Source organism: Emydura macquarii, unplaced genomic scaffold (assembly GCF_026122565.2).
Source record: "Emydura macquarii macquarii isolate MOO-44397 ecotype Brisbane River unplaced genomic scaffold, CSIRO-AGI_Emac_v2 contig_3345, whole genome shotgun sequence".
Lineage (NCBI taxonomy): Eukaryota > Metazoa > Chordata > Testudines > Chelidae > Emydura > Emydura macquarii.
Genome location: NW_027133482.1, coordinates 1,247,909 through 1,272,136, shown reverse-complemented (window position 1 = coordinate 1,272,136; position 24,228 = coordinate 1,247,909). Strand labels below are relative to the sequence as shown.

The 24,228-nt window shown below is 46.9% G+C and overlaps 1 protein-coding gene and 1 long non-coding RNA gene across 3 annotated transcripts in view; both read right to left on the bottom strand.

Moving 5' to 3' along the window:
• The window catches only part of PTPRA (protein tyrosine phosphatase receptor type A), a 252,557-nt gene extending 249,113 nt beyond the window's left edge, over positions 1 to 3,444 (bottom strand). Inside the window, exon 1 of the mRNA XM_067533619.1 lies at positions 3,179 to 3,444. The gene's annotated coding sequence lies outside the window, so the exon portion shown is untranslated. The remainder of the gene's footprint in view (positions 1 to 3,178) is intronic.
• Positions 3,445 to 4,416: 972 nt separating this feature from the next.
• Positions 4,417 to 24,228, bottom strand: part of LOC137143706 (uncharacterized) — a 34,469-nt gene continuing 14,657 nt past the window's right edge. For both annotated transcript variants that reach the window (XR_010917238.1, XR_010917237.1), the window contains exons 2-3: positions 7,045 to 7,433; positions 4,417 to 5,202 (exon numbers count right to left, since the gene is read on the bottom strand). This is a non-coding gene — a long non-coding RNA (uncharacterized lncRNA). The remainder of the gene's footprint in view (positions 5,203 to 7,044; positions 7,434 to 24,228) is intronic.

Here is a 24,228-nt window from a genome sequence, read left to right as displayed (position 1 = left end):
AGCATTACAGAATGCAGTACTAATGTTCAGTCTATTACACAGCAATTTAGTTCCTGCCCCAAACAGTCTATTTTGTCTTTATATTTGTGTGCAGCACCAAACACAATGGGGCCTGTTCCCCTGCTGGAAGTCTTCTATATGTTACTGCAGTATAAACAGTAAGTCAATTGTAATGAACAGGGAGTTGCTGCTCAGAGACTCTAGAATTATGTTCCCTCATTCTGCTTGTATCCAAGATTTTCATTAACAGAAACATCACCTTTCTCAGTATGCTCAGCCAAAATCTCTCATTCCAGCTTTTTTTCCATGTCATGATCTGGATGTCAGAAGAACTTTCCTCTTTGTCATTTACACAGCAGAGAGTGGTTAGGGAGGCAAGAGGCTTAAATAAGACAGTCCTGGTTTAAAAACAGCTGTTAGCAGTGTGTAACTTACACAGCATGTTCAACCTATGAGCATAAAGCCACTCTCTAAGATAAGCAGGTGTGATCTCCATTTTACAGATGGGGGATTTGAGACACAGAAATATGAAGTGACTTGCCCAAGGCCACAGAGCAAGTTATTGATAAAATCAGGAAGACAACTCAGGAGTTTCACCTCCCAGACCCCTGTTCTAACCAGTAGACAGCACTCTCTCCCTTGGACAGTCAACTAGGACCAAGGCACTGGGCTGGGACTCAGGAGACCTGGATTCAATTCTTAGCTCCCTGGGTGATCTAGGCAAATCACTTAGAAGACCCCTAACCAGACAATAATCTCACCATGAACTGACACCAAGAGTGCAGATCCACACTGAAATTAGCAGGGCTTCAAGTGGGTTGTACAGAACTCATTGCACCATATGAGCCTTAATCATTCTGTGCCTTTATTCCCCTATTTGTAATACTGAAATAATAATACCAGTCTCCCACTTTGTCAGTCTTGTCTATTTAGATTGTAAATTCTTTGGGGAAGAACCATCTCTGTGTCTGTAGAGCACCTAGCACAATGGAGCATTGATCTTTGCTGAGGCCTCCAGATGCTATTGTAGTATAAACAATTCTCTCTCACACATACCTCCTCCACCTGCATATCTGAAGTCTTGTCTATTAATAGCTATTTTGGTAAATTTCCAGGAGTACACAAGCACTTGATCTTTGTCACATTTCTCCCCCTCCCCTTGGGGAGGTGGGGAGAGCGTGAGAAGAGAGAATGTGAATATTCGGGCCCTGTGTAGAACCTGGGCAAAATGCTGCATCTATACAGCAGGCTACCCTATGCAGGATCAGGAACTAAGTATGAAATTAAGTCCCAATCCTGCTCCCATTGCAGTCTACAGAAGAGTTTCCCCCTTGATATCAATAGAAGCAAGATGGTGCCCAGAGTACCTGCATGTTATATACCCATCAATAATCTCTCCCTGGGCATTTGAGCTCAAATGGCAGCTATGCTTGTTTACACAAGGGCTGAACTGAATACCAATTCCTTACACCATATTCTACAGATATCCCTCTTTTGCCATTCCATAACAAGCCTCTCTCTCCAACCTGCTCCATATGGACGTACAGAGCCATATCACGCCTATCTGAAACAGATTGCAGGATTGGGCCCACAACTAAGGGCTCACTCTTGCGAAGTCAGCTGGAGTTTAGGGCATTGCACACACAGTCAGAAAGGACAAGCCCTAAAATTTACAGCGGCACAGCTGTATGAGAACGGCTGTACCGCTGTAAAAGCACCTGTGTAACCTTAAGGCAGGAGAGCTCTCTCCCATCGACATAATAAAACCACCAAGAGTGGCAGTAACTTCATCAGCAGGAGAGCATCTCCCACCAACATAGCGCTGTCCACACAAGCACTTATGCCAGCAAAACTAATGTTGCTTTTTTCACACCACTGAATGACAAAAGTTTTGCCCACATAAGTGCTGGGGTAGACGAGGCCTAGGACTAAAAGTTTTAACAGTTAAGTAGCTGTGAAATGCAACTCCTATAACATACTCTTAATACTCCTATAATGGAGAGACAGGCACTTAGTGCTCATCTACACCTACAATGTGACAGCTGCAGTGCTTCAGTGTGTACCAGTGTTTCTCAACTGGGGTTCCGTGGGAACACTGTTAGGGTTCCGTGAGAAAGTGACATCGCGCCGCCGAGAGCAGCTGTTCTCCGCATCGCCGAAAAAGGGAAGATGTCCCGGATTTTTCAGCGGAGGGTATCGAGTATGAGTGTAATCTCCCCGCGGAGCCTAAAGGGTTCCGCGGGGAAATTTAACTGAGAAACGCTGGTGTAGACATTACCAATGCAGACAGGAGGGGTTCTCCTGTTAGCCTAGGTCAGTGTTTCTCAATGACCAGTCCATGGAGCGGCACCGGTCCCGGAGATCTCCCTGACACAGTATAGGAAGCCGGTCCGGGATATCAAAAAGGTTGAGAAACACTGGTCTAGATAACGGTAGCTAGACTGATGGAAGAATTCTTCCATCAACTGAGTGCTGTCTACATGGGGATTTAGGAGAGTTTACCTATGCTGCCCAGAAGGGTGGATTTTTTTTACACCCCTGAGCAGTGTAGTTAAGCCAATTGAGGTGCCCTGGGCAGACCAGGCCGTAGACACCACAGTGAAGGGCCCGGCACCGAACAAGGCACAGTCTGATTTCAGCTGGCACCGACAGACTCCGCACAGGAGCAAGGACTTTTCATGCCTGGGGTCCGCCCGTCTGTCCGTCCGCGGCGCCCAGCGCCGCCTCTGTCGGTCCAGCCCTAAGGCAGGCTCTGGGAATTACCTCTCCCCCCTCGCGCTCTCATCCCTCCAGCGGCTGGGCTGGGCTGGGCGGGGAGGCAGCGAGGGCGGCGCGCAGGCCGGAGCGGGGGGGAGTCCTCGCCGTGGATGCTGCCCGGCGGGCGAGCAGCGAGATCCGCCTGCCGACGGCGCGGCCCGCAGCGCCCTCGCGAGGGAGGGCTCGGCCCCGGCACACCGAGTCCAGGCGGCTGCGGGGACCGCCGCTCCCCGGCCCGCCCGGCAAACCGGCTCCGCCACAGACCGAGCCACCCGCCCGGGGCCCGCCCCGCTGCCCCGCACGGACTGAGGCGCGGAAGGGCTCCTCCTCCCGCAGTGGCCGGGCTGCCCGGAGGACTCGGGCGCCCCAGCCCGGGGACGAGGAAAGCAGGGCGCCCCACCCCGCGCCTTCCCTCACTCACCCTGCCGCGGGGACGGTGCGTGACGAGCCGCGGGTGACTCCGGCGTGACTCCGCAGCAGCCGGGCCAGCCAGAGCATTTACCCCGCTCGCTCCACCCCCGCGGGGCGGGGGGGGTTGTGTCTCGCTCCCCCCGCCTCAGCGCCCCGCCGCGGGGCTCGGCTCCCTCAGCGGCGCCCCCGCTGCCTCCCCGCCATGGGGCCGCTCCATGCGCGGCGCGCGAGCGACTGACAGGCCGGCGGCGGCTGAGGAGAAAAGTTCCCGCACCGCGTCCTCGCGCCCCCCCCCCCTCCTCTCCAGCAGGACAGCTTCCGCTCTGCAGCCGCGCAGCCTCCTTCCCCGCCGCACGCGCCTGTGGTAGCCGCCCGCCCATTGGCCGATCAGACGCCGGCGCCGATTGGCAGCCGACCGGGTACCCAGCCCTCTCTGCCTCCTGCTGCTCCGACCTGTGCGAATTCGAACGTGCGGCCGGCGCGCGGTGACCGGGCCGGGCCGCCAGGGATGGATGGATGGATGGAGGCAGTCTGGGGCCGCGCGCAGGTGGCTGCAGCCGGCACTGGGTCGCGCGGCCGCCGCACAAGCACCCCCGCCCACGGCTCTGCCAGCACCCTAGTCCGGAGCGCCGCCCCCCGCCTGGACCCCCCCTCTGCAATTCCCGTGCCAGGGCCCCCACCGCCTGACCCCCTGCAATCCCAGTGCCAGGCACCCCCTCGCCCTGCTAGGGCGCCGCCAGCCTGACTATCTTTCTCTTCCTCCTCGCGTCCAGTGCTCCCTGGTCGTGAGCTGCACTTCCTCCCCACCCCTTCTCGTCCTGAGCACCCACAGAGGGTTTGGTCTATGCCTGAGCCCCATCTTGCTGCCTGGCTCCCTCCATCTCTGCCACTGCGCCACGGAACTGACCTACGAAATAGCTGCTGCTGCTCCACTCATGGATCTCCCCTGTCACAGCCCTCTCCAGTCTCTCCCCCGTCCAGGGATGTTCCAACCCTGGGCTGACACTCGCTTTGATTCTGATTTGCCACACCCTCCTCTTCCACACCTAGGTCCCTAAGATAGTTATCAGTGCCTTCCTCACTGTCACCCTTTGTCCTTGTAGGCCCACATCTCATTTGGTCTGACACTGATAGTTACTTTGAACTGGTACAGCCTGTCATGATTTCACACCAAACTAATTTTTATTTGTTATGTAATCTATGATTTGATTCCTAGATGCCCAGAGCTAAGAGCCCCAATGCACTAGCTCCACTGCCCCACCTACTGTCAAGAACCATAGAAAAATGTGGTATGGTAGAGTCCACAAGGCCTTCCTGATGTCCCTGTAAAGTTACACACCCACACCCCATTCCGGTCCTTAACCCTAGATGTCCAGTGATGTAGCTGCCACCTTGCTACAGCTGCACTAAAATACCAGGGAACCCAAAATATATTTAAGAATCTCAAGATTTGAGGAAATGCTACCTTCCATTTCTCATGCACTCCCTCCATGTTTATGTTTTGGTTTCCAGCGCTACAGGTGAATGTTTAAAACTTCCCAAATAACTCTTTCCCCTGATTTCTTTTTTATAACATGGGTAGATTAGTTGAATCAAAAATGCATAGTGCATTTACAAAACCTATCAGCAGTACTGCCACCCCCCACTGTCAAAAAAATTATAAGATTGACTTTAGAAAAAATCAGAAAGCTTGGGTACTTTTTATTTGATGGTCTGGTTTTGGAGCTTTTAGGCTTTGCATTTTCAAGCAGATCTCTCACCCATGCGGATGAGAAAGTTTAATTTTTTTTGTAAGGTGTGGAAAAAAAAGTAAGCTGAAATTCTCACATACTCACATGACTCCAGGAGCTGGAGCTTTGAGAAAGTCACCAAGTACCAGAATTGACAACACTTCTAAATAGCCAGCTGAAATCTGACCCAGGGGTTTAGCTCTGGCTATACTGAGCACCCCCAACTCCTGTTCATTTCAGAGGGCACTGCAGCTGCATAGTAGCTTTCAGGATCAGGCAGGTCAATGGAGTCTACTTCATTTCCCTTAAAGTAAACAACAAAATTGCAACTGGTCAATGGAAGCGAGATCACTGACCACAGCTCCATGTTCAATGGAAGCAAGAGCAGCTACCCCCTCACCAAATCCCACACTGTTTACTTTGGGCCAGCACCCTAGGTTGAAGTTACCACTAAAGTCAGTGGAGCTGTGCAGATTTACATCCCCTAGCCTAGTGATCTCAGTGGAACTAACCCCATGAGCAAGGCAAGCATGATTTTTTTATCCCAAAAGCCATTTCTTATAAGAGGTTCTGAGAGACAGAGAGAGAGAGACTGCATCGGGTACTGTGTGATATTTGTAATAAGATGTCACACTTTGGGAAAAGCTGCTGAACCATTTATGTCACACACACACACACACACACACACACACACACCCCCCCCCCCCCCCCCCCCCCGGTTTAACTACCCCTTTTTACTCTTTGATTTGCAAATGGTTTAGTCTCCCCTTTTCTGTGTACAAATTAGATGCAGGTAAAATTCCCATCCTATCATAAAGCAGGATGCTCCAGGGCTGGTATATTTCAGGCTATCAGTAACAGAACTGCATAAATGCTGAAAGTCCGCTTTGCAAGGGCTGGAAGCAAATCTCAGAAAAGAACAACCTACAAGGAGGATATGATCCCAGGAGGTTATAGGGGTGGAGGAATCAAGCTCAGTGAGGCTTGTAGGATGCAGAAGTGCAAGTAAAATAAGCCTTGCTTTAAGAACTTTTGAGCTGAGGTGGTTTCTAAAATTCTCAGACTTCAGACTTTTCTAAGGCTAAGAGCAAATATTTCAGATAGTGATCAAAGGCCACTGATGTGCACATACCAACCCTGAGCTAAACAATTTAAAAATACACATACGACTCTGTCCCTTGGAGGAGTTTCTTGCCCACAAAAGATACTTGCTGTAATGTGGTCCCCCTGAAGAAAAGGACATCCTCCCCACCCCAGTTTCACACATTTACTGTTTCAAGCTGCATGAATCACCAGCTCTGTAGTTAACACTTTCTGCCTAACAGGAAGTACTACACCTAGAGGCGTCAATTCCACACCCAGGAAAGCATTTGTTACAAAACAATTGCTAGGTTCTGTGTTTGTCATCTCTCAGTGACTCCCAATCAGACATGCTCAGTTTACAAGTAAGATTGTTTTTGCCCCCATGTGCCAGTCCTACAGATCAGCTTGGAATATGAGAGCCAAGCTGGATTCTTTCCTGCTTGCACATCATCCTCTGCAGAATATTTTTAACTACTTTTTTACTCCTGTTAGCCTTCCACGACCAGCTCAGTTACAGGTGAGGAAGCTGGATTCTATTCCTCCTTGTGCACCATCAACACTGTTTATTACATTTCAGCTGTCTCACTTATGCCCATGGAATTGTGAACTCAGCTCCTCAGACTCTTTGTCTATGTCCATCGACAGACCCGTTCTCCAACCAGCTGAAAGGAATCTGGCTGCAGTTCATACAGGACCAACTCCAGAGGTCTTTACTCAGGTGAATTCCCATTGGCTATGAAGGGGGAAGAAAAAAAAACCCCACCTACTAAGTCGCCTGTGCTCACCCAGTATAGCACATCTCCCTCCTGTGCTCAGTCCCATAGGTGATGCTTTCTGAGTGAGGTGTGGCCTTGAACTCCTGGACACAAGACTAGTTAAGAGCAAAAACCTCAGTGATTTAGTCCTAGATGTGGTATATACTCCTCCTCTAACCTTGGGTTAACCACTGTTCTTCTCTGCCTCATTTTCCCCATCTTTTAAATTGGGATGGGTATACAGATGTATGTAAATCTGCATAGAGAGCTTATGGTGGAAAAGCTTGACTCAAAGAAAGAGGTTTTACCTTTTCTTCTGAATGAGATGAGGTTAGTGATCCTCCTACATCCCCTATAGTACGGCCTCCTTCTTCTTCACTCCAAGTTAAGCACTATCACTAAAGCCTCTGATTACCTCTTCCTGGCTGAATCTCCAACTGTGAAATCATGTTGTTAATGGCAAAACTTCCACTGATTTCAGTGTGGCCAGAATTTCACCCCAGGCCTGGACTCCAGTCCCAGTCTCCTTGGCTTCTCTGCTGCCGTTGACACTGTTGATCACTCACTTCCTTCCTTGAATTCTCATCCTCTGGCTTTCTCCATCTTCTCCTGTTTTCTGCTCCTACATCTCATCCTTCTCTGAGTGGACCATCCGGCTCCCCTCTCTTCCATGGAATCTTTAAGGTCCAGTTCATGTCTGAAATAATTATAATACCTAGCTCTTATATAGCATTTTTCATCCATACATATCTCCAATCACTCTACAAGACCATCAGTATTGTTTTGCTATCTGTAAAATAGGCATAAGTGAGGCACAGAGGGTAGAAATGACTTGCCCAAGGTCACACAGCAGGCCAGTGGTAGAGCCAGGAAGAGAATCCATGTCTTCTAAGCCCTACAAGATCCATAGGCACTAAGCTCCATGGGATATAAATTAGTCTCTTCAGAGGGATGGATGAAGGGCTTAGGTCGGTCTTTCCAGGCAGGATCTAAATCTGGGACTGAGACAGTTCTTGGGCACCCAGGACTGAGAGTCACCTTGTTACCCTCTGCTTCCAGCATGAGGGAGGCAGTGGGTGTCAGCTCCCTAATACACCAGCCTTTCAGCCACCCAAGCGCTCTCCTCATAAACCCCATCACAACACTTATCTTGACAAGGTATGAGCTTTCTGTCAATACTTACATATTCCTCTTTATGGATAAAAAGCCTGCAAGACATGTTTGTTGTGATGAGTTTGCCAGGTCTGAGGTGAGATGTTTGCAAAGAACAGGGAACTCTTTGCCAAGGAATCTGTGTCACAGGCACTAAGCAGTCTATCCTGATACTCAGACTGCTCACCTGACTTATTCTAGCCACAGAGGTGAAGAGTCAGTTTCATGTCAGGTTCACTTACATGAGAAATTCCCCACCTGCCATAGAGTTATGGTGTAAAGAAACCACTCATTTAACGAGTGACCTACGTTGTGGGGTGCACTGAAGTGAACAGATGCTGCTAACCCAGGCAGAGCAATATGCAGAGCAATCCCTTCAAAAGGCTTTTGAAATTCCAGGGAAAGGCATGAGATGGGTGACAGGATGGAGGCATGAGTGACATTAAGAGTTTGGCGTCACACAGATGTTTGAAAATCCCCAAAGAGCCAAAAAAATTGTTTCAGGGCAATTGCCTCACATGTAGTAATCATCTCCATGTGGGCTTATCCTCAGAACTTGCCCCTATATTTAGTGAGCTCATGAAAGATTCCTCCAGCTTCTGGTGATGCTCACAAACACAGTTTCTCTATTACATGTTCTCAGGAGAGGGCAGAGTTGAGGGTCTTTCAGACTAACTCCTTGCTCTGCACATTGCCTTTTGCCAGGGGGTGGGTAGCAGGGGCAGTTTTGCTACCTATGGGGGAGAGGGAGCAGCAAAGGCTGTTCACTGTTACACTAACAGAATGGAGTTTCTCTAGTTTTGCCAGGTGCAGCTGTCCTCGGTGTCACACTTTGGGACTTGCTCCAAAGCCCACTAAAGTCAATGGGAGTCTTTCCACTGACTAAAGAGTTCTGGCTCAGGTCCCAAGCTGAGAGTCTCTGCTCATGGTTCTGTTCACATAAATTCTCCTCTCCGGTGAAACTTATGTAACAGACCTTTGCGCACCTGCAAACCTCAGAGATGGAGTTTCTCTCTGCAACACAATCAGGTGTGGAAACGGAGGGCAGATCGACTGAGGGAGAAGTCAAAAGAACCAAGCATGGAGACTCCAGAGCAGGCAGGGGAGCAACAGCTGATTTTAACCCCTGGCTGTGAAATGGCAAAAATCCATGCAGCACTCAAGGGAATGTGGGACATTCTGACATGGGTCATGCACGCCTCCTCTTTGCTCGCTCGCTTCACTTCATTACATGTGGCAAGCTTTGAAAATATATTGTCCATTAATGTCATATGTTCTTGTTAGGAGGGTTATTTTTTTAAAATGCCTTTAGAGTGGATGAAAGATGCTTGCTTGGCAGCCTGGAGTGACTTCAACATGCTCTGGATCATCACGTTGCTACAGCACAAAGAAAAAAACCTAACAGGTATCTTATCCCACCACTGTTTCCTTCTCCTTCGCTTGGTGCTAAATCCTGGATCTGGAGGCACCACCTCTAAGAGGTGAAGAATGTCATCCCCTTTAGAAGTAATCAGTAACAATGATGATAAAACATCTGTAGCAAGGCTGCCTTACCTGGTCTGGCTTCAGGCTAGCAGCTGCTGCCTCAGTTTCAGGTAACAATCACCTGCTCTCGTTCTACAACAAGTGTGCTGCTGCTGGCCCATTTCCCCAACCCACAAAGGACTCACTGTCATACCTACAGTCCTTCAGGCTCTTCTCCCAGCACACCATTTTATTAATTCAAACACCACCTCCCAACCCCAAATAGATTGAAAGGCCTCTGGGTGCCAGAAGCCTTTCAATCTACTCACCTCTCTCAACTCCTGAGCTTTTCACAGGAGCAAACCAACCTCTCTCCTGCAGCCTTCCTTCAGCTGAGCCCTCTCTGCCCTTTCTGGGGGACACTTGATCCCTTCCCTGCTGGGTCTGGATAAGGATCAGGGCTGTCTAGCTCCAGACTTGTAAAGGGACAGATCACCCTATTGCAGTTAATAGTAAATCTCTTACATTTATAAAGCATGCTTGGTCTCAAAGTTCTCTACAAACTATACATGGATGAGCATCTAGGAATTACTTCATTTGCCACTGAAATGCAGTCATCTCTGGGATGGAATCATGGAATATTAGGGCTCGAAGGGATGTCAGGAGGTCATATTGTCCAACCCCCTGCTCAAGGCAGGACCAACCCCAACTAAATCATCCCAGCCAGGACTTTGTCAAGCCGCACCTTAAAAACCTCTGAAGATGGAGATTCCACCACCTCCCTAGGTAACCCATTCCAGTGCTTTACCACCCTCCTGGTGAAAAACATTTTTCCTAATATCCAATCTAGACCTCCTCCACTGCAACTTGAGACCATTGCTTCTAGTTCTGTCATCTGCCACCACTGAGAACAGCCTAGCTCCATCCTCCCTGGAACCCACTTTCAGGTAGTTGAAGGCCACTATCAAATCCCCCTCATTCATCTCTTCTGCAGACTAACCTATTCTAGTTCCCTCAGCCTCTCCTCATAAATCATGTGCTCCAGCCCCCTAATTATTTTCGCTGCCCTCCACTGGACTCTCTCCAACTTGTCCACATCATTTGTGTGGTGGGGGCCCAAAATTGGACACAATACTCCAAATGCGGCCTCACCAATGCTAAATAGAGGAGAATAATCACTTCCCTGGATCTGCTGGCAATGCTTCTACTAATGCTGCTCAATATGCTATTAGCCTTCTTGGCAATAAGGGCACACTGCTGACTCGTATCCAGCTTCTTGTCCACTGTAACCCCCAGGTCCTTTTCTGCAGAACTGCTGCCTAGCTCGTCGGTCCCCAGTCTGTAGCTCTGTAGGAGATTCTTCCATCCTAAGTGCAGGACTCTGCACTTGTCATTGTTGAACCTAATCAGATTTCTTTTGGCCCAATCCTCCAATTTGTCTAGGTCACTCTATATCCTATCGCTACCCTCCAATGTACCCCGCTCACAGCTTAGAGTCATCTGCAAACTTGCTAAGGGTGCAATCCACTCCATTCTCCAGATTATTAGTGAAGATGCTGAACAAAACCAGCCCCAGGTACAACTCCTGGGCACTCCAATTGTTACCGACTGCCATCTAGACATTAAGTCATTGATCACTATCCATTCAGACCGATGATCTAGCCAGCTTTCTAGCCACCTTATAGTCCATTCGTCCAACCCATACTTCTCTAACTTGCTGACAAGAATACTGCAGCTATTTGGCAGTCCACAGCAACACTGCACAGAATTTTAGGACAGGAAGTGACAAATCCCACATCCATTAGAAATAGCAAGAGGGATCTGGGTAGAATGTACTTACACACTGAATTTTGAGCAAGGTGCTGGTGTTAACTCCTGCTGTTCTTGTGGTCATTGAAGAGACATGTCACTTCTCACAAGTGGTCTGGCTCCAGGTCTGACGTCTCATAAAAAAGACTGAAGCACAGAGAGTTCCCTTGTTTCTATAATAGGTCACTGTCACAGGGTCCCACTCACTGCTAGGGTGCCTCCTGATTGCTCTGGGGATTAGCTCTTTCCAAGTCTGATGTCCCCTTCAGCTGCTCATTGCATGCCCTGCTGTCCCTCTCTCTCTCTCTCTCTGACTCAGGGTGCTCTCTCACCAGGTCACTATAGTTCCCACCCCTTCTGCGGTATCAAAGTCTATATAAACGGTCTCAGGCAATCTTCCCATTCACTGCCCAGGCAGTGCCACTTCCTTAGTGGCTGGTAGGGAACCCAGACCCACCCACTACTCCAGGTTCCCACATAGGGTCCCTCTAATCAGCAGCCAAGGTCTTCACTATCTTAAACCTTGCTGCCATTTCCCTGAGCCTTTTCCTACATCCTCTCACCTAGGTTTCCTTCCTTCCTTCTCTAATGTCCAGAGAGTGGCTACAGGCTCTCTCACTGCCACCCCTTTTTCCTGCCAGCTTCCTGGCTTTATCCTAGCCCTGCCTGTTCCTTCTCAGTTGGCTCCATTATCATTCAGGGGATCACTTAAGCCACCTAATTCTCCTCAGCTGTGGCCTATCTGGTTAATTGGCCCCTTCTCAGCTTCATTAACCCCTTCTAGGCTAGTGTGGGGTGAACAACCCATCACAGTCACATAACAATCCATAGCCTGCACTAGAACCAGAAACAAACCGGAAGTAGAGTAACCAACCACTGTTCACAGTTGAGGGACACCCATATCATCCTAACCTGTTCAATCACAGTGATAGGCTGATTACAACACAATCTGAATGACTAAGAGTTCGGATGGAACTCAGTAGTTCTGCAATTTCATATCTACTCTGGTATGCAGCCTCTCTTACATCAGTCTCTGTACCAGATGACTGGAGGATAGCTAATGTAACACCCATTTAAAAAGAGGCTAAAGAAACAATCCTGGCAATTAGAGACCGGTAAGACTAACTTCAGTACCACACAAACTGGTTGAAACTATAGCAAAGAACAGAATTATCAGACACAGTTGAACAAGATATGTTGGGGAAAGGTCAACACAGCTTTTGTAAAGAGAAAATCATGCCTTACCAATCTATTAGAGTTCTGTGAGTGTGCCAGCAAGCATATGGATAAGAGTGATCCAACTGACATAGTATACTTGGATAGAAAAGAAAGCCTTTGACAAAATTACACATCATGGACTCTTAAGCAAAGTAGGCAGTCATGGGATAAAGGGAAGGTCCTCTCCTGGATCAGTAACTAGTTAAAAGACAGGAAACTAAGGTAGGACTAAATGGTCAGTTTTCACAGTGGAGAAAGGTAAACAGGGGTATCCTCCATTGGTCTATACTGGGACCAGTACTGTTCAACATATCCATAAATTATCTGGAAAAAGGGGTAAACAATGAGAGCAAAATTTGCAGATGACACAAAATTACTCAAGATCGTTAAATCCAAAGCAGACTGTGAAGAGTTACAAAGGGATCTCACAAAACTGGGTGACTAGGCAACAAAATAGCAGATGAAATTCAGTGCCAACAAGTATGAAGTAATGCACATTGGAAAACATAATGCCAACTAGACATACAAAATGATGGGGTCTAAATTAGCTGTGACAAGAAAGAGCTTGGAGTCGTTTTCGGAGAACTATCCACAATATCTGCTCAGTGTGCAGCAACAGTCCGAAAAGCTAACTATGTTTGGAGCCATTAGGAAAGGGATAGATAAGGCAGTAAAATCATAATGCCACTATATAAATCTATGGTACACCCACACCTTGAATACAGCAAGCAGTTCTGGTTATCCCATCTCAAACAAGATATTAGGCAATGTCTATACTACAGTTTATATTGGCATAACTTAAGTCACTCAGAGGGTGTGAATAAGCCACCCTCTGAGCGACATAAGTTATACTGACAGCACTGTCCACACCGGCGCTTATGTTGGCGGGAGAGCTTCTCTTGACAACATAATTACTCCAGCCCCCCACGAGCAGCAGTAGCTAAGCTCATGGGAGAGCTCTCTCCAGTAAGCTGAGAGTGGCTACATTAGAGAGCTTACAATGGTGCAGCTGCATCGGTGAATTAGATAAGGTACTGAGAGAAGGGCAACAAAAAGTGATTAGGGGCATGGAACAGCTTCCATGTGAGAGATTAAAGACTGGGACTGTTCAGCTTAGAAGAGATAATGAAAGGTGGATGTAATAATGATCCATAAAATCATGAATGTGTGGAGAAAAAAAAGTGTTATTTACCCCTTCACATAACAAGAACCAGGGGTCACCCAATGAAATTAAGAGACAGCAGATTCAAAACTAGCAAAGGGAAGTATTTCTTCACACAACGCACAGTCAACCTGTGGAACTTGTTGCCTGAGGATATTGTGAAATACAACAAAAGTACATCAAAAAAATTAGATAAGCTCATGGAAGATAGGTCCATCAATGGGTATTCGTCAAGATGGCCAGGGATGCAACCCCATTCTCTGGGTGTCCCTGTACCTCTGACTGTCAGAAGCTGGGACTGGATGACAAGGGATGGATTTCTCAAAAATTGCCCTCTGTTTGTTCCCTCTGAAGCATCTGACACCAGCCACTGTCAGAAGACGCATATTGAGCTAGATGGACAATTGGTCTGACCCAGTTTGGCTGTTATGTTCATCACACCACTGTGGGGCTCCAATATCACACAGTATTATGCACTTTCAGAGCAGTAGGACCCTTCGTTCTGAGGGATCAGCAAACGTTTGTGCCAGCTGGGCTATCCAAACGTGATCCAGACATGTGGGGTGCAAAAGCAAAGGAAGAGTGGGAACCTCCAGAGAATCTACTCCATTTGTTGTTTAAAATCTCAGTGTTAGAATACAGTCCTGCTCCGACCCTGGACTTCAATGGGGGAGGGTGGATTGCTGGACTCCAGCTTTATTTTCTCTGGGGGACAGCACCGGAAGGGCTCCCTCGGCAATTCCAAAGGTGATTTTTCAAACTGTCAGAGCGTCAGCCTCTGACAATGCAGCTGTGCTCCTACTGTCCCTTTACCCCACCCCCAGCAGCAAAGATCGTGCAACAACACCTCAGCCACAGCATGGCGGAGGAAGCATGAATCAGCTGGCTAGCTGACTCAGCTGGGTTGGGGCTAAGAGAGGTAGAAACTTGTTTGGGCCACTGAAGGAAGCAAACGCAACTCTAAGACATGCACAGAATCCTGAACTCTGAGCCTGAGCCTTCTCCCACGGGAAGAGAGTGAATTCACTCTCTCCCCCCACAGCGAGGCACAGCACATGCTGACACTGCCCCAGGAGCACAGCCGGGAGAGAACGCTGACAGTGATGCTTTCCCCGGGATCTCCCCTTACTCCTGTGGGGGAGAGACCTGCCACCGATCAATATCAGAAGCAAATTACCTGGCCCATCTTGGAGGAGAAAGTAAACTGACTGGCACGATGGGTCTGGAGACAAGGCTCTGCCTGTTCCCCCACCCACTTGTGCAAGAGTGGGAATCGCAGCCCCACAGGGCCCGTGCTTCCCATGTGCTGTGATCCACCAGGCAGGTAGCCCATACAGGGCACCAAAGGGGTCACTTTACTTTCTCTGACTCTGTGTGGAGTGTAGGGCAAGCATTGCCCATCCTAGTCACTGAGCATTTCACCACTGACTCAGATGGGAGCAGGTGGGATAACCGCCAACTTCCCTGACATACTGGGGCTTGAGCAGAGGATTTCCAGTGCTACAAGAACCAATCCCAGCCCTTCCTCAGGCAGAATGCCTATTAAAGCAACCCAGGGCTTCAGCCTGTCCGAGTGCTGATCTGAGCCGGGGGGCTGAGACAGAGAGATGGCACTGATATATTGTACAGCATACCTTTTCTGACCAAAACCACACGCCTAACTGCACAAGGGAAGCTCCTTTCTCAAAGGGACAGTTTAAGTAGAGCAAAGTAGATTCTTCTAGATGAAGGATTTCAGTCCCGGGGGGGGAGGGATCTCCATTCAACACCTGTCCCTGCTAACAAGAAAGAAGCTGACATACATACCTACTGCTTGTCCCCTGAGCTTTGCTAGAGAGAGAACATCTCCCAACTGTGTGATTTACAGCCTGTTCCTCCAGATACCTGGGCCCTGACAGGAGCGTGAAGCTCTGTGAGGAGGAAGCTTCAATGCCTTTATCCTGACGCTTGGCTGAGCTTTTCTTCTCAAAGCCCTTTTCTAGATCCTTCCCTGCATCCCCCAAAAAGAGCCCTGGGGAGATGTGGTGAAACCAAAGGCAGAAAATGACTCCCCGCCACCTCCTCCTGGAGTTGCACTAGTGCTGTTCTGCAAAGCGCAGCATGGGAGAGGAGCTGCAGGGCATGCTCCAGAGAGCCCACTCCTCCATATGCATCACACAACATCTGAGACCTTCTGGCTCCCTTGGTACCATCACCTCCCACAAAGCCTGCAGGGCTAGGGCAATGAGAGACTCTTCTATTCAGGTTCTTACCATGGGGACAGGCACAGTGTATCTGAGCGCCTGGGGTTTACAGGACCAAGAGAGATCTGTGGGGTATGTGACTCCCACAAAGGGGGCAAGCAGCTTGTCAGGCTTGCTCAGTAACAGCATCCTACCCTCAGAGTATGGTCACTCAATAATGCAATGTTTTTACCTTGTGTTTTCACTGGCGGAGGGTGTTGCTGCTCGACAGCTTGCAAGAGGAAACTGTGGGTGGAACTGCAGAATGAATACGAATGTGTAGCTGAATTAAGGCCTTGTCTATGCACAGAAGTTGCATCAGCTAAAATTTACCTCAGTTTTACAATGAATTCAAGTTAAACTGGTGCAAACCCCCCGTGTAGACACTCTTATTATGGTTTATCTTCTCTCTACTCCTAACTGACAAACTAAACTGATATAAACCAGCTTAAACTGAAATAAGAGCATCCACACAGCCTTTTTCACTGTTTAAATCAGTTTAAAAAACAAAAAAAACACACCTTTAGTTAAAACTGGTGCAACTTTCTCATGTAGAGACGTAAGCTACTCAGTACAGCTATTTTTACTAATTCAGTTTAAATATTATTGTTCCAAGCGCCAAAGCATCTTTGTGTCTCTGTGACCCACAGGGTATATTATTCTTAGCATTTATACCATTCTGTATGGGTTCATGAGTATTTTATAAGCAGTAACGGCTCCACATTGCCTGATCAGCACCACTCTGCTTTGGGGTAACATTTTAGTCGTTCTTTGCATTACAGTAGTCCCAACCAAAATCAGGCCCCATTGCACTAGGCACTGTACATTTTGAGAGATTGTAAACTCTCTGTAGCAGGAACGAAGATCAAGAAAGTAGCATTATCCGTCTTACCCAAGAGCTCACTGGGTGGGAAAGTGGTAGAACTGGGATTTGAATCACTCTGCTGAATGCCAGTCCAGTGCCTTAACTACAAGGTAATCTCCCTGAGAGCTCCCTAACCTCACCCAGCTACAGGAAGAGCTGGTCCAGTTGCCAAAGGGAGCAGTCAGGCCAACCTGGGAGCACAGAGATGCTCAGCAGTTGGTTGTATTCACTCTTCCCAGAGCAGGGGGTTGTAAGTTAAACCCTTTCAGTGCCGTCCTGTCTCTGCCCCCCAGAGCAATTCAGCTGGGGGGAAGGCAGGCAGTGGCAACATTGCCCGCTCGCTGCTGGGTCTTCCCGTCAGGGAAGGGCAATTCTAATCCCTGCCAGGGTTCTCCATGAGGCTGAATACGGAGATGTGCACAACAAGCCCCATTTCTGGGGCTGCACTGACCATCTGTCCCCACTCACCTCCCACTGCAGGTGAGACTGCTTCACCTTATGCTGGTACAATTTGCCAGAAGCAGGGAATGGGCAACTGGATGGATCACTTGATGATTCCCTGTTCTGTTCATTCCCTCTGAAGCACCTGGCGTTGGCCATTGTCAGAAGACAGGATACTGGGCTAGATGGACCATTGGTCTGACCCAGTATGGCCGTTCTTTTGTTCTTAACACACCAATTTCTCTGCCAATGGGGGCCCCAGGCCTGGGCTTACGCTGCCAGAGGCCAAATTTTTCCCCTGAGTGTGGTTATTTTGGGGGGATGGGGGGGGGGGAGAGGAATAAACTATGACAATCCACACAGCTTCATAGAAACTCTGCATATCAAGAGAACCCAAGCAAGTCACCAAGTGTCTATAGTCCCTGCAGCCACCTTCACTGTGCGATGTGAAGAGCAGGACCCTGTCTCGCACGGCACTCTGGACTCCTGCGCTGGGAGCAGATGCGCTGGCTGTAGCTAAGAGATGGCACTGGTTTTTTTCCTTTCACAGTTGGGAAACTGCCATCTCAGACCCACTCACCACCTGCCTGCCTCTCTTATACCCCCACCCCCCATGCCTCCCCCCTTCATTTGGCCTCTGATCCATAAATCAAATCCTGCTAGGTATCCCACCCTACTTCGCAGAGTGTGTATAGCCCTAAGTCAACTCTACCAAGCGCGCTATTGCCCTCTGCTGGTGGAAACTTTTTATATCCAAAAGCACCCAGAGCCATCTCTCCCGGTAACAGCAGTGTGTCCATCACTGTGGGAGGGACGAGTTTCCCGAACACTGGTTAGTATCACTTCTCTTGTCACATGTGACAGGCTGACCTCGCCTGGCCTGTAGCTTCCTTTCTCACATATCTTCCGCTTCCACGTTGTAGCATCTTCTCTGTAGTAGGATTATTCATTTGTATTAGTGTAGTGCCTCACGACCCCAACTGAAATCCTGTTGTGCTAGGTGCTGTACAAACACAACAAGTCAGCAACAGAGCCAGGAATAGCACCCAAGTCACTAGACAACACTGCCTCTCCAGGCAACCTTCTCTTGGTGGTGTTTCAATTCCAGCCTGCCTCTGCAACCCTGCCTCATGCTGAGTAGCACTCACTCCCTGCACGTGGTCCAAAGACTTCAGTGCTACCCAGTGTGAGCTCAATCAAGCTGTTGTAAGCACTTGGGACAGGCTGTTTATCTGACTGTAAAGCACATAACACCACATGTGACTATTAATAATTTATCATCTATACCCATGTAACACCATAGAGATCAAAGGCCTTTGCACAGCGTGAGTCAGGGACAGATTTGACTCTATGCCAGCAAACAGGCATGATGATAGTGTCATGTTTCCCTTATTTGTATTGTATTTCCAATTTTTCAATATCATTTTTGAAATATGGACACCAGAACTGGACACAATATTCCAGTAGTAGTCTCTCTAGTACAAAGGAATACCACCTCCCTACTCCTACTCGATACTCCTCTGCTTACACATATGTACCTTCTTAGCTACAGCATTACACTGGGTGCTCCTGTTCAGTTAGTTATCTGCCATTACCCTTATGTCCTTTTCAGTCACTGCATTCCAGGATACAGTCTCCCATCTTATAAGTGCTACCTACATGGTAAATATTACTACATCTAAAAACGGACAAGGTAACATTAATATTAATAAGAGGGAAGCAATGCAAGCCAAAACAGGGAAAGAATATGATGAAGAATATTTAGATAAGTTAGATCTATTCAAGTTGGAAGGGCCTGATATCATGCACCCTAGAGTACTTAAGAAACTAGCAGAATTCGTCTCAATCTTTAGAGATTATTTTTGGTAACTCAAAGGACTGAAAAAGGTTAAACATTGTTCCCTTTTTTAAAGATAAGTACTAAGAACGTGAGGCAATATAGATAGTCAGCCTAACTTTAATACCTGGAAAGATATTGGAACAAAATATTGAATTTGTAAGCACCTTCAGGATAAAGGGGAGCCATAAAGCAATAGCCAACACGAATTTGTCAAGAACCAGTCATACTAGAACAACGTAATTTCCTTCTTTAACAGAGTTCCTGACCTAGTAGGGGGGGAGGGGGGAAAGCAGTTGATGTGATATCTTGATTTTATGTTGTTGTAGCTGTTTGGTCCCAGGATATTAGAGAGATAAGGTGTGTGAGCTAATATCTTTATGGACTAACTTCTGCTGGTGAAAGATGTCTTTGAGCTACACAAAGCTCTTGTTCAACAGAAATTGTCCCAATAAAAGATATTACCTCACCCATCTTGTCTCTCTTGATTTTATTATGGCTTTTAACACAGTTCTACACAACATTCTCATAAGCAAACTAGGGAAATGTGGTCTAAATTACATTACTGTAAGGCAGCTGAACAACTGATTGAAAAACCATATCAACTGTTTGCTGTCAATGTGGAAGGACATATGTCGGATACCACTGGGGTCTGTCCTGGGTCTAGTACTATTCAATATTAAATTACCTGGATGATAGAGTAGAGAGTACACATCAACTTTGCAGATTGAACGGACCCGAGAGTGATTGCAAGCACTATGGAGGACAGGAGTGGAATTCAAAATGATCTTGATAAATTAGAGAATTGACCTGAAACCAATACAATGAAATTGCATGAAGATAGGTACAAAGTACTATTCTTAGTAAGAAAAAAAACAAAAAAACACACCAAATACACAACTATAAAATGGGGAATAACTGGCTAGGCAGTAGTACTACTGAAAAGGGACTGGGGATTATAGTGGATTACAAACAGTATGAGTCAACGTGAATGTGATGCTGTTGTGAAAAAGGCAAATGTCATTCTGGGATATATTAACAGGAGTGTCATATTCCAGACATGGGAGGGAATTGTTCTGCTCTAGTCAGGGCTGGTGTGGCCTCACTTGGTACTGTGTCCAGTTTTGGGCATCACAGTAGGAGTTCAAGGTGCTCAGCTCCTCACAGGATCAGGCCCCAGAATACAACAAGTTATGCTAGTGTCACTACAAGGACTTGATGGTAGTGTTTGCATAAAGGTTCTCCTCTCTTTACAAGACCAGTAGGAATGAAGACATGGTCAGGCTGTTGGGTGTCCGCACTTACATGTTCCTTTTAACATGTTGTATTGCACAAAAGCTAAACCAAGACAACTTGGATAAATTAACAACCCAACTATACACCATTTTCTTCTGTGGCAGGGGGATCAGGCCCTAAGATAGAGAAAAACAAAGATACTAACAAGGCAGTGGCATGTAAGGTGGTACTGGAAACCACCTAGTGCCAGTGGTGGCAAGTCTTCCATGGTGGGCCTGAGTCATGACTTCTGTGGGAGCTGTTGGGTGCTCAGCACTTTTGAAAATCAGAGCCAATTATTTAGGTGACTAATTATGGACATAGGAGACCATCTTTAGAATAGGTCCCTATTCTTAGGGAATGTATTTCTTAGTCGGTGTACTTTACGTAAGGAGAGAGAGCGCTACATCAACCATTTCAGCCCTGGAAATAGCAACCATGGATGTTTATGGATCTTTCCATGAAGGAGCTTTAGAGACTTTATAGGGCACATGCCTGATGTTCAGAAACGTTGAGCACGCCGCCTTTGGGCATGCAATAGGGTGCACATCATGCAGATCCAGATACCCCCACTGATCAAAGCATCTGTGTTACTGCCTTCACAAGTAACCTGTTCAGTGCATGCAAATAATTAGCATGCAATGACTACAGCTTGTACATGCAATCACCATAATTGTGCATACAAATTAGGTCCCCAGTTGTATGCACAAATGTGTGCCGATTTCATTAACTTCAGGGCCTTTACCTACACTGGAACCTTTCTAATGACTGAGGGTATTTCTATACTGACAGCAGCAAAGTCACCACCATCAGATCGACCTATCTAGATCAATTGAGCAGTCAGTGAAAACCTGCTCCGTCGACGCTTGTAAACCACCTCCTCAAGTGGCGTAGCGCTGTGTCGACGGGAACGTGGTTCCTGTCAGCGCAGTGCAGTGAAGACGCCGCACAGAAGGGAAGCACAGCAGTCAATGGGAGTTGCGCAAGCTACTCTGAGTAGCTTGTGTAACTGCCGTCGACTGTCACCGAATCGTCAGGTAAGTGTAGACCAGGGCTGAAAGTTATGCAATATATTAAGTGAACAAACTATGAAAATAGCAAGGACACTGCATCCTGAAATGGACTTTTCCTATATATTGTCAGCTTTAAGTAGTTGATCATTATGTACTAAGAAATGACTGCAGTAGATTTGTAAATGTGATGTTGCCTTGGTGATATGAGATCTTGCTACGCCAACCTGTGCTTATTAAATAGCTTTTGAGTACTGAGGAGAAAAAAACCTAGGATTTTGTTGCTACTGCAACTGTAAGGAATGTGGACTAGCAAGGTTCTACTCTATATAGATAGGAATCACTTTATCCATTGCTGAAATGTAGCCACTGCTGGTATGTATGCCATTGCACAGCACACTAAAATGCTATGCTGAGGTATTCTGTAAGAGACAGGAAAAGTAATTTCTCCTGCTGAGAGTTCTAGGTGGGCAGAGTGTAATTGCCTGCTTGGAGTTCAGCCAGGACACCTGGCCAGGAGAAGATTTCACTCTTAGACATGGCATCTTCATACTGACAATGGAGGCCAAGAGTGGCCAGCCTCATTATGAGGCAGCAGGAATTCTTTCCAGAGTAGTTATCACTACTCATGAGCCTAAGCTCCAACGCTCAGATCTAGAGCGGAGTTGTCTCAACGCTTGGGGGTTTTCAGAGCTGAGGTTTCAGTTCCGCTGGGTACAGAGGCAAGATTCTACCCTGGGCTCCCACTGGCAAGCTGGAGGGCCTATGGAGGGGACAACATACAGCTGGAGCCTTCAGGATGAATTACCAGCTAACTTGTTTCTGGGGGCTCCTGGATAGCCCACATGAGAGGGGTAACTGCACCACCTTGGGGAGGATGTGATTTGTTTCATGCTACATATCCAGCTTCTGGAAGACAGGGGGACATGACCATGGCCCAGCCCTCACCTCAACCCCTTTCAGACAGTCAGTCACTCTCTTTGATTAGATTGAACAGGACATATCTTTTGGGATTAAAAAAGAAAAATACACACCATCTAAAAGCAGCAGCAATATCCATATAACACATTAAAATGTCACTCAGAACTTAATAAAAAAAGCTTTTCTTTGGCATGATGCTAGAAGAGAAAAATTGCCACCAATTTAATTCATACCAGGGATTGAGAAAATACTAAAATGATTACCTTTTGAGATGGTGATAAAGTTCACACACACACACAAAATTCCAGAATGCTCAGAAGCTGGAAAATCCTACAATCCAATAGATAATGAAGTAGATTTTCCAATGCTCCAGATTTACGTGGGCAAAATAAAGATGTGAAGGAACTTTTCCAACTTTTAGGGACAGCAGTTTCCATGGTTTGGCGTCTTAGTGGAGTATGTTTCTTATGCAAATGAGGATTTGATAACTCATTCATTTGGTTCAGAAACATGGGCCGTCTTCAATAGCAGAAAACGGAAAGGCAAACTTGGAATCATGAATCACAGCCAGATCTTCTTCTTGTTTATCTGTCACTCTCTTTGCATGGTTGATTACATAGTGAATATCTTTTGATCAACAAGTGAGTAATAGATAAACACAACCTAGCTAGAATATATTAGCAGGTCTTATACCATGAAAATAAGGAGGAGTACACAGGTTGTTTCTCCATCTCCTGAAGGCAAAGACAAGGCAATCTGGACGTGTACAGATCTCAGACCAAAATTTAAGACACACAATACATGCTCTGATACTTACAGAAAAAAAAAACAAAAAAAACCTCACCTCAGCTCATAAAAACTAGACAGGGCTAGAATTTGGGAGAATTTTAAAAATTTCCTCAAAAAGTTATTCTGAATTCTCTGACTGAAATTTGGCTTCTAAACCAAATTTTGACACCCCTTCACCCCATCAAGCAGCTGCAATATTATTTTAGCATTAAAAATTCTTAGCATTGGGACAACTCTGTTCCCACCATATGAGCAGGTAAAACAGAGTACCCCTTGAGCAGAACTTAAGGGCCCTTATTATAAAGGCTTAAAACAAAAAGGACCAATGGCCCGAATGATGACACTTTAACCTATAACAATTCCTAAATAAGCAAAAGCAGAGACATGTTCTACATGGTGGCCTTCTATCTTACACCAAATTCGCAGTGGATTTCTTCCCCCAAAATCTTGTAATTGAGAACCAGGTCTTGAAAATTACAAGGGGGGGAAAATAAATAAATAAATAAATAAAACAACTAGTGGAGCCTCTTGGAGTTTCCAATAAAACAATCATGTCTTTGGCATGTAACATCATCAGATTAAACCCTTAATTTGTTGCAAAGAACAATTCTCCATTTAAAACATCCACCACATCATTTACATATAAATTAAAAAGAAGCGGCACTAGTAGGCTCAGACTTTAAGACTAGAAGGAACCATCATGATCATCTAGTGCAGCAGGTCAGATATCGCAGGTTTCAGAACCTCACCCACCCACTCCTGTAGTATTCCCATAACCTCTGGCTCAGTTACAGAAGTCTTCAAATCATGATTTAAAGACTTCAAGTTACAGAGAAGCCACCATCTATTCTAGTTCAAACCAGCAAGTGACCCATGCCCCATGCTGCAAAGGAATGTGAAAAACCCCTAGGGTCTCTGCCAATCTGATCTGGGGGAAAATTCCTTCCTGACCCCAAATATGGTGATCACGTAGACCCTGAGCATGTGGGCAAGACCCAGTCAGTCTTTCCCACCTGGGAAAGAATTCTTTGTAGTAACTCAGAACCCTCCCCATCTTGTGTCCCACCTCGACCTGTTGGGGATATTTGGTACTAGCAATCACAGATGGGCCATATGCTTTTGTAGGTAACCTCATCAGACCATCGCCTCCATAAAATTTATCAAGTTCAGTCGTGAAACCAGTTAGGTTTTTTGCCCTCTTTGCTCCCCTGGAGAGGCTGTTCCAGAACTTCCCTCCTCTGATGGTTAGAAACCATCTTATTTCAAGCCTGAACTTGTTGATGGCCACTTTATATCCATTTGGTTTTGTACCAACATTGGCCCTTAA